Consider the following 12,252-nt stretch of genomic DNA (forward strand, 5'->3'; position numbering starts at 1 on the left):
TCGTTCAAGGAAATATTAGCATAGTTATTAGAATGAAGTTATTTTTTTCCGAATATTATACATTTTTCCTGAATACTAATGTCGACTTTACGACATCAAACATACGACCGTGTATAATACAGATAAAGGTTCTGAATCAGTAATCACAAACTTTGATGATTCGATAGTAACAAGAATCGATAAAACAATTTTCCAAGGTACTGTACTATTACTATATGTAATGACTGATTAAGAAATTCTGTAAAGCAATCGAAATCGTAGTACAACCGATAAAGGGGTGACTTGTTACAGATAAATAAATAAAAACAATGAAGGATCTTCAACTGTTTCATATAACGAACTAGTATGATCGTTTTACAAAATTTATGAAATATTCCAGACTTTGTAAGTGAGACTTTGTTTTACAAGATACTGACAGTTTTGACATTTATTGAGAGACCTATTTAGCCTAACCTAGGAGGAACCGAAAAACTTGCATGACAGTTTCCAGAACTTTTTAATGAATTAGACATACAAATCGTGAGTAACTAATTAATACGCACAGTAAACCCCTATATTACACGAGGTATACGTTCGGTGTTAAATGGAGTCATATTGGTTATTACGCATATTTATAAATAATGTTTGTATAACACATTTGCCATAAAAAACGGTAAATCTTTCATCGTGTTAAACGAACACTACCGCAATTTTTCCGTCGTGTTATACGAATCTGAGTTAAGGTGCGCTTCCACTGGTATTCGCAAACAATATAGGAATAGTTCCTTCTAAGAATCGTTTGTTCGCATACTGTTCCTGATCAGTTCAAATACCATTCTCGACGTATTCGCAAAGTATAGTTATCTAAAGCGTTATGAAAAGTTTGTTAACTTCTTGCGAGCACTGTTTGCGAACAGTGTCCACTGACGTGCAAACTCGCCTTCCACTAGGGGGAAAAAAGTGACGTAGGGGAAGGGTCGCATACCACTTCATAAATTGAAGTACTGAAATAAATGTTAAACTGAATGTTAATTTAGCATAAAGTTCAGTAACTTCCTAAACCAAGTGGTAGGAAACTCTTTTTTCCGTCCGCCACTTTTTTCCCTAGTTTGTATGTCAGTGTCCAGGAACCCTTTACCGGCGAATACGAACCTTTACACGAACCCGTGTTAGAAGAGGTCTACTGTACTTTATACATTACGCAGATAACGCATAATTTATCATAATCAGTCCGCATGCATGTTTAAACAAAAGTTAAACTCTATAAACATTCATTTTACATAAAAAGTGATCCCCTGTTACGACGGTACCACAATAGCCATCCTGCAACTGTAGTAGACAGCAAACATGGGCCGACTTACTATTATCTCGCCGAAAGGCTCGAAATGCTTCCTAAGCTCGGACGCGGTAACGTCCTTCTCGAGGTTCCCGATGAAGAGCGTGCGCGTCGCCTTCGGATGGTACTCGTCGAGTTCGGCCTCGTAAGGTCGGAACTCGTTGTCCTCGACATCGTACCCTTGGTAGGGGGCGACCTCGATCTTACAGCCGAAGAACAGCTTGTCGTGCGAGACCTCGAGGGCCTTTTCGACGTCCTCGGGCTTCTTGAAGCAGACCAGGGCGTACCGATCGCCCGCTGCCCCGACAACCTTCACCCACGTCACTTTGCCGTGTTTCTTGTACTCGTGGAAGAGGCCATCCTTCAGGGAGGTGTCGCTGCTACGCGCAGGCAGATTACGGACGCAGATCGCGAGCGGCCTGCGATCCTCGGTGACGGCGGCATTTCCGGTACGGTGGGGCGAACTGCCCGGCGACGTGCTGCCTCCGGAAGTGCTGCCGGCGGAGCTACCGCTTCGGCTGCTGCTGCTGCTACCGGAACGGCTACTGCCGCTCGGCGAGCTGCTTCCGCTTCGCGATTTTCTGCGCTGTTTTTTGTGCTGTCGTAGTGCGCCGCTGCTACTACTGCCACCGCCGCCGCCTCCTCCACCACCGCCTAGTGGAACAACACGACAAATGTAATCTACACACGTATATTTAAGTATGGTTAATAACACTTGTTTCATTGGTGATTGGATATTGTAATCGTTAACACTAGAACTACCAGCGTTTAATTTGTACTAAATTAAATTGTATAATATATCGGCATGTATTAATATATAATACAACATACTACCGTGTAACGGAATATGTGTAATCAACTAAGGGTCAATATAAATTTCGACAGAAGTATCATGATTTCAGTATTTGGAAAATGAAAAATTTGAAATCCGTCATTTGGACGGGTTTGGTAATTCTAGTGTTAATGTTAGGGTAAATGTCCCCAATTACTGTCAGTATCCTGAATATGGTCACTATAGAGCATTGTGCGTGTACAAAATTTTATTATTGAATTGGGACACTGATTTACATAGAAACACAGAAATACGTGTACTTGTATGTACCTGGTATTTAAAAATTAATGTCGAAAAATGAAAGTGCAATTTGAGCGTTGGAAACGCGACTATTGTATTGAATTTCTTTAATTTTTGAGTAAACAATTATAGAGACACTAGGAATGCTCGCAGATTTTAATTAATTATTAATTAGTTATTCATATTTAATGCATAGACTATTTTTTTTATGAGAAGATGTTAAATAACATTATGGTCCAAGCTGAGACGATTTTTAGGATAACCAGCACATAAAATGATTAAATGAAGTTACACTGCAATCTTAAGGTGACAGTAATTGGGACATCTACCTTAGTTGCCCGTTAGCTAACACGTTTAATATGAACCGTTCAATTACCGAAACTGTTAACTCCACAAAATTGATATTAAATGTAAAAAGTAAAGTACCAATGTTTTGGCGTTAAATTTTGAAAAAATTGAAAAAGTAGAGTTGGTGACTTTGGCCTATGAACGATAGTCATCGATGACTGGTTCTGGGCTTGCCAGAGGTGGCATCAGTGGTCATCGGTATCTCAGAGTTCAAATTTATGGATTAACTTGGATCGAATAATTGACAATACCTGTCAGACTTTTAATTGTCTAACGTAACAAGTAAATTGTGTCAGATGCATTCAACGTGTTAGCTTAATAATGAATTCTGAGCATTGTTAATCAGAACCTTAAGCGAACATGCACGATTATATTTTTGGAAAGCATTACGCATTGGTCAAGAAAGGATTTAGAATAAGCGTCCATCACATTCTTTTTTACTAGTGAAAAGTACACTGTTGTTTGCAAGCTTCTACTTTAAAAATATTTTACCTAACCCTTCACTAGAGACCTCTCATCTCAGAGACGAATTTAAATTCTTCTATCACTATCACAACCTAGTGGGGCCTTTTTGGAAACTCTAGTCGGTTCTGTATCTTCAACTGATAATAAGTGGCACACTATTTCCGAAACGATAACGAAAAATAAATTTGAATTTTCATTTCACTATCACCACCTAGTGACGAATTTTTAGAGCTCTAGGCGTTTGTGCACCTTCAATTGACAGTAAGTGGCACACTACTTCCAAAAGGATAACGAAAAATAACATTGACTTGGTTATCAAAACCGTTACAAAGTGATCCTTGTCGGATTATGCATCCCCGACACGAGTCATCTGTAGTTAAGGGTTAAAACACATATTTTACAAAAAGCTACCTAATGACTTCACACATTTTTAATCGAACTATGTTGATAAGGTTCGAAGGGTTATTAACCGCGCTGATGCCAACACGTACAAATCACATGGTAATCAACATATGTACAAACAAGAAGCATGTCTATCATCCACATAACCGTACATACAATCAACACATCGATCGAGTGCTCGAGCTACACCTGAAGAAAACGACCTAGAAAATCTTCCAGAACCATTTATACAAACAAGATAAAAATGGAACAACAACTGCAAAATTCACGAATCTTAATCATCGTTATCGATCATAAATCGCAAAACGACCACGTGTTGGCCGCAAGTAAGCGACACATACTCGCCCCGCGTATCCCCCCGAACGAAACACACACACAGAATCATTGCACACACGCGAAACAAAACGTACGAGGAGTGGGGCGAGACACAGCAGGATGTCCGCGCGAACAGTGTACAGTCCGTTATTTCCTAAATTATTTGAAATACGAGAAAACTGTTTACATAAAATCGAATGGCACGAAGGGGTTACTTAACCCTTTTGAGGTCGACGAAAACTTTCCGTTTCTTCCTGTTCGGCTGACGGTATGTGGCGTCACATACATTGTTATAATCTATTAATAAATCAAATTGTAAGATATTTTTCATAGCTATACTTAATGTACCCTCACGAGTAAACTCCGCTTCCGCTAGGGAAAAAAGTAGTGTTGGATAAGGGCCTCTTACCATGCTCGTTCCACGTGGTATTGGAAATTACTGAAATTTATGCTGAATAAACATTCGATTTAACAATTGCTTCAGTACCTGAAATAAGTTTACCAAGTGGTAGGTGGCCCTTTCCTTACGCCACTGTTTTCACTTTGTTCGCCAAGCACAGACCGTTGAGAACGGCACGAGAGTCAGTGCAGTGCACCGACGCCGTACCAGAAGAATTAACGGGCTACGATGATTTTTTGTTAACATTATTATTTTAAGAGATATGATAGTGAAGTTTGGTTTTTTCAATGGAATTATATATTTTCCTTTAGATCACTTGATAGAGCGTTTCAAAACGAATCCAGTATCCCTTAATGTATACACCCTTTTTCAAATAGTTCTCGTGATATTGCACTTACAAAATTTACTGATTTTCAACGGAAAAAAACCTGCTAGAATAGGAAACACCGGAAGTGGTGTTGTTAACGTTTCAAGTGCCAGGTAAGTCAGTAAATTTGCAAGCTCAATATCTCGAAAACTATTTCAAAAGGGTGTATACATTAAAGGTTACTGACTTCGTCTTCAAACACACGATCAACTGATCTAAAAAAACTATATAATTCCCTTTAAAAAAACCAAACTTGACTATCATATCTCTTAAAATAATACTGTTTAAAAAAAATCACTATACCCCGTTAATTACCCCCCGTGCCATTGAATTTCACATAAACAGTTTACCAGTGTTTCAAACTATTCAGGGAATAACGGACGGTACACTGTTCACGCGGACACCTTGTATATTCCACCTGCGGGTGAACACACGCGGGCACGCAGACGCAAAGGTGGACCCCAGCGATAAGCATGCTCACGCGGACGTAGCAAAAGAGAAAGAGAGATAGCCTAGAGCTCTGATATGTTTCCATGTGTAAGGGCAATTACCTTGCTCGTCCTGGTAGGCGTCGTTGTTGGCAGGCGAGGGTGGCGGCGGTGCGTTCCCGTATCTCGAGGTCGTCGACTCGTACGCCGACCAGGAGGACGGTGGCAGGCCACCACGATGACGATCTAAGTGGGGCGGGGGCGGCGGCCCGGAGGCGTACGGGCCGGTTCTCGAGTAAAGCCGATCCCTCGCCCTGGTCGATGTCACGTGGTAAGAGCTCGTCGGAGGTGGACGCCCGCGGGGTATGTAGCCGCCAGGATCGCCGGCAGAAGGATCAGCCGGATGGCCGCCAACGACGACGACGCCGCCGACACCGACGCCGCCGACGCCGCCGACGCCGACACCACCCCCGGAACCGACCCCTCGGCCGCTGCCTCTCTCGCTGCCGTAGAAACTGCCGTGGGAGCCACGTGACTCGAAGCCCTCAGTGCCTCTCTCTCTGTCACGGTCTCTTTCCCGTTCCCTCTCCCTGTCCCTCTCACGGTCCCTCTCTCTATCACGATCCCTGTCCCTATCCCTGTCACGATCTCTGTCCCTCTCCCTCTCCCTGTCCCTCTCTCTGTCGTTAATTCCGCCGCCGCCGCCGCCGCTGCCGCTGCCGCCACCGCTGCCACCGCTGCCGCCGCCGTTGCTGCCGACGCCGCCGCCGCCGATTCCACTCCCGACGACGTTGCCACCACCGCCGACGCCGCCTGACCCTGCGCCACCGCCACCGCCACCGCCACCGCCTCCGCTGCTGCTGCTGCTGCCACTGCCGCCGCTGCCTCCTCCGCTGCCAACGCTGCCGCTAACGATGCCGGAACTACCGCCGCCGACACCGCCGACGCAGCCAACGCCGCTGACGACGCCGACTCCGCTGACTCCTCCCCCGCTACCCCCGCTGGATCCATGATCCTCCGAACTTCTGGAACAGACACGGATAGAGTTAATATTGGAGTGAGACGTTGGGAAACGGAGATTTCAGGGGGGGGGGGGATTGTACGCGGGAAACGGTGTACAGTGAATTCTCGATGAGTGTCCGAAGGCTCCTCACCACTGAACGTTAAGTATTGCATAAAGTATTGGCCATAGATATAAAAAAATGTCATTGGCTGCAGAATTCTGAACTCTATCGTTGCGCTAAATCTTATAAAGTCAGCGTTACAACTGGGGACCTCTCCTTCGCAGTGCTGAGGAGCCTTCGAACACTCATTGAGGATTTACTGTAGGTATACGGTACCGAAGATCATTCTTGACCCTGTTTGTAAGATCGGTCGGCTTGGACCAGTGAGAGCTGGGGATCGTTTGAACGAGAGCTTATAAAAGAAGAGTTACATCTTTTATAAGCCCTTCAATTGTGTATAGATGAAATACAGACGTCGTTTATAAACCAATAAATTGGGTAGCAATAATAGGTATTCACATTCGTGGAAGTAAAGAGGTCAATATGGTGGCAAAAATCATATCTTTTTCTTCGGGTGATTATGAACGAATGTATACGCTACGATTGACCTATGTAATGCATATTACGTAACTGGACAACATAGCTTGACGTCAATGTAATAATCATCATCCGTTCATTAGTCAGTCTTTATGCTAGGTTTATTCGTATGGAAGGAAATGCCGTTTAGTACTCGTCGATAATACGCATTTCATTGACTGTCTACATAGTTCCCACCATACCTGCAAACTCATAACCTTATATAAACGATGTGAAAACTAATAAATTTTGAATTCAGCCGTCTAGAGTCGCCAATGTGAAAGACATCGATCATTTCTCTGACATTTCTGACGCCATTAAAACGGATATCATTCCATAAAGCACTCACTACCGACAGCCGGTTCTCTTTTCATTGTCAACTCGATTGACACCTTTGATCCCGCATGTCACCCCAATAACAACTGATCCGTCAAGATTAAAAATCTAAACTTTTTAAGACATTCTATTAGCTGTACCAATAAGTAATCCACTATTTCGCGACGAAATCGGTAATCGTTGCTCTAGAACTAATTATTTGAAAGAAATTACAATTTTGTAAGTGTCTATTGTATTTCTAACATGCTCAATACTTGAATTCCATCAAATGAATGAAACAAAGGACCAATAATGTCATCTTTTACCGATAAGTCATTAAATGCACATTCAAAACTATGCCATACCGTCTATACAAAACTGGAAGCAACCAGAGTCGTTCTTGGGTTGTTGACCGCCCGGGTGCAGAAACAATATGGTCGCTCTTATTAATTTACTATTTATTATACTGCTGTGTTTACTTTTATACCTATACAAAAGTATGTTTAATTAGTTTTTATCTAAGCATCATATGGTCCAAAGTATTTTTAGGTAGTATTAATCTATATGTACAGTTTTTTAACATTATCATGCAAAAGGAATATTTTCTAAATTCTATTTTCATAAAATGAAACAAAGATCCTTAAAAAAGAAATGATGTATTTTAAGATGAATATTTTATTCTACATATAACTACAAAACTAACATATGGTGGTTGTAATAATGATGTAATAGTTTATAATTATATAGACTATTAATAACCTACGCGAATTTAATTCAATAAATATGGCTAAATATCATATGCTTTTTTGAGCTGTATATAAAGAGAGCTCATTCTTATATACGAGTAGTGTTCCAAAGATTACATATAAAATTAATTTGATTGAATTCTGCTTGTTTAAAATTTTAAGAATCATCAAAGTTTTGATAGTTATTCTTATTGAATTTTACATATAATAAATGGTCTATGACTGCCCCTGGGTTTGGCCACCCAGGTGCAGGGGCACCTTTGGCACCCCCGCCAGGAACGGCCCTGGAACCAACTATTATACACTCACGGATATAAAAACATACATGACACTAATATTTTATTTCGTAATTTAGAGTTCGTAGCCATATGGCAACATTCCGAACGAAAGGGTTAAGATCGAGGAGATACTATTATTTCAAAATATGCCGCCTCACAATTTCAAAAACAGCTGATTACTAATACTCTCTCTCCATCTGAATTACCACCCCTGAAACTTATTCTCAGTCCACAGACATCAACCGTTCTCTTCCTACATCTTTATCGTGGCCGTTCTAAAACCCGTCCGGTTCAAAGTTCAAAAACGTGGCCGGTTATCACGATACTGCGTCGAAGTTTACCACGCAAGACCGTTCACCAGTGGTTTATGCACATGCATAGGTGTCGTCCAGCACTCTTGTTATACTCGTGGCGCGACATGCCCACGGGAGCGTAATCGCGTCGAAGAATCGTTGCGGCCTTTCACCCGACGCCCTCTCTCTCTCTCTCACTCTCCTTCCTGTACCATTCCCCGTTACCATACGGTCACCCACCAATGTGTGCCTGGCGCGTTTTATCTCCTCACCTTCGCGAGAAACTTCGACCTGAATTTCTTTTAAAGGCTGGATTACGCGCGCGTGGGGCCGTTTCTCGAACACGATCTTGGTGCGCCGAGAGAAGAACCGGGACACGTTGCCATGCGAGCATCGACTTTTACGCGTGTGGGGTACCTACTCCGGGAGACGCCTGGAGAAATTTTCCGTTAACCAGACGACGCCACCTTTTTTTTTCTTTCGTTCTTTTTTTTTTTTTTTCATTGGAATCGCCTTTGTCCAGCCCGGGACACGCCTTTCGTTTCGACGGTCGGCCATTTGCATAATCGAGTTTCGTGCCTGGCACACAATTTACAGAGGGGGGAAAGCTATTCTGGAATGATATTACCTACAAAATAATATTCTTCCTAGTTTATGAGTCGCCCCCTGTATAAAAACGCGAATTTTCCTTGTTGATATTTATACGATGGTTGATTTCACGATTTCCGACCGTCGTTATGTAAGACCGGTTAACGGTTGCTGAAATTGCGTATACGGTGTTTATGTTTGAATTCTTGAATCGATCGTTATTTCTAGGTTAGGTGGTGGTGCAATGTTGGGTACATTGTGATCGTTTAATCGTGCCGATACGCATCGATTAAAGAAACAATTTTTACGTAAACAAACAACTGGTTCACCGTGTGTAACCTAACGTATGTGAATTTCGTAATGGTCCCTTGCGAAATATGTACGCCAATACGATAATGATACGCGCGGTGACGAAACTCGGGTGAGATTTGCAAAATTAGTGTTTCGGAAGGAAAGAAAAATCTGCTAAATATTAAGTGCAAAATGTAGTAGATACATATATGGTGATGATACTATAATTACGACTGTTACACAGCATCACTTAATATTATTATAATTCTATTGGTATTAAATAAATATTAAGTAAGTACTAAATACTTTAGTAGTTCTTTGCAAAGTATCATGCTATTAAAAATAATCGTTATTTTAAGTATTAACTTCTGGCTTTGTAAACTTAGAAATTAAGTATTTAATAGTTAAAATAACTATTACACTTAATAGTATTAAACTTAAAGTAAGTAGTGAATGACCGAATTGTTGAACTTATGGACATTTCAGGTTAATACTTGAATGTATTTATTTATGCCAACAAAACAACTGCTGAAGTTGCCATTACATTTAGTTTCCTTTCAATTTTTATGTATAAAAATAATTACTTATTCTCATGGTTAATTTTAAAAAATTACTTATAAAGTGCAAAACGTTAAAATTTCAGAAATATTTTTAATAAGAACTGTACTCATCAGTTCATTGTTTGCTTTATACGCTAAACTAAAAATATAGAATATTAAAAATGGAACTACACTCCATTTATAAACATTTAATAATTTTAAATTTACATTTGTTTGCCTGATGGTCATTCATTGGTATGCAGTCAATTGTTGGCTGGTTTACCCTATGGAAGTATTTAACATTTAATATAAATAAGTATTCATTACTTAAATAAGTATTAAATAAATAATCCCATTCAAATTTCTAGTTTCAGCTATAATTATTTTATTGTTCATTGAAAACGCTATAATTTTCCGTATTACATTCATATTCCTTCAAATTAGTGTTTCATCCCAAACAATCTGCATTTTCTTCTCGTTTATTTGATCTACGTTAAATGACCTCTTATTCAACTAAATATAATACCTACGACAACAAAAGGTAAAATTTATTACTGCTAAATAACATTTCATTGTAATTAACTTTATCTGACGGAATCGCGTAAAACAAACAGGAATAAAAAAAAAATCTTTTCCCCGTCGGCGAATTGTGGCAATTTAATCTCAGGCTTCGGAACGAACGACATTAATCGCGTTAATACGGTTGAACGGTTTATACTGGGGCCACGTCATATACACGTTCTAATTGCCCAGAAAGCAAAGAAACACCACGGTCGGCAGAAAAAAAAAGAACTTGACACGTGCATACGACACACGACGAAAAAAATAAATCCAGCGATGTTTACGAAACTAAAAGATAAGGAAAAACGTTGTCAATCCCTTAATTATCGTACGATCTTGTGCATTCAGATAGGAAAACGTACAGAAACTAGTAAACACGTAAATAAGTCGGACACTACAATTAATATTATAAAAAAAACTAAATTACTTCATAAAAATTTGCATTTGCACAAACCTCCCCCAGTTATTATCTTCCTTAACCCCACTATTGTTATATGGCTAAGTATTCTAAATTACGAAATAAAATATTAGTATCATATATTTTTTCATATCTGTGACAATATAATAGTTTCTTCTAGTCTTGTATAGCTGGTATGGCACAAATTTGAACGTGCAGTTAAAAGCTGATCGATAAAATAAGACATTATTGGTCCTTTATCTCCTTCATTTGATGGTATTCAAATGTTGAGAATTGTTATAAATACAACAGAAACTTCAAAAATTCTAATTTCTCTCAAATATTTCAAAAGGATTTATTGATCAAAGGTAAGAAACATTTGGTTTTACTATGTATAATAAGATTGTAACGAGAATTATTATATATTACTGTAATAAAAGTAAAAAAGTTGTCAAATGATTATCATGAATGAATAATGGTATTAGACGATTTCAAAATGTTAATATACACAAAAATACAAATCAATGTTTCTTTGGTAATTTTTAAACAATTCGGGAATGAAAGGGTTAAAGTTAGTCGATTACCCCGTTAATGCCTAGTGTTGCATTGATGCAACGTTCACTTTAATAGTGCGTTAAAGTATGTCACCGTTTAATATCTAACTTTTGCCAGCGAGGATCCGTAGGTTCACTGATATAATATTTTCAGCTAAAAAAATTCAAGTTTTCCTCTCATAAATTAATAAAAAAATTAAAGAAATAGGTCTGTTCAATATCCATATTTTCGACTTCAAAATAACAAGATATAACATATATATCAATTTATAATCAATTAATAATCAATTTATTAAGGGTCTAAACACGAAAGGGTTAATACAAAACAAACAAAGAAAGGTGGAGGCACAAGCGCAAACTCTGAAATCTAGAGTAAACCTTGCAGCAAACACTGTTCTTTGTACGGAATTTTAACCAAATGCTCCACCAGTTTAACACACAAAATACCAGAAAATCGAGAAAAAAAACATGAGAAACTCATTTCTTGAAAGTTGTCTAGAAAAATATCCTCTCTCGAATCATCACTAAAGTCTAAAGGATCAGAGTCCTTTTCGTCAGTGGTGTTGAATGGCAAACACGATAATTTTTTATGTCCGTGAATTAAACAAAAAAAAAGGAAAACACGCCAACAATATGGAAAAACATCAGCAAGCAGAGTCGTCCGTTTGTGAAGGACAAAGCGATATGTACACGGTGGTATCAGTCACGCGACCGATGACAATACGATATCACTGACGCGGATGCGGAGAAACGCGTCTTCGGACAGACAAACTGACCGTTGTACAGCATCATCGCATCGGTTTATCGACTCGACCCCGTTATTTAGAAAATTCCGCTTGAAAAATTGTAGATGCAAGCGTGAAACGCCGTTTCCACTGCACTACACCATTTGGCGGGAAAATAACTGATGGCAGGGCGACATCTCTATCGAACGCGATAATATCCCGATATCGATCCTACCTGAAGTGTGTGTCGTAGATAAAGGCGATGGAAAGAAC

Source organism: Dufourea novaeangliae, unplaced genomic scaffold (genome assembly GCF_001272555.1).
Source record: "Dufourea novaeangliae isolate 0120121106 unplaced genomic scaffold, ASM127255v1 scaffold110, whole genome shotgun sequence".
NCBI lineage: Eukaryota > Metazoa > Arthropoda > Insecta > Hymenoptera > Halictidae > Dufourea > Dufourea novaeangliae.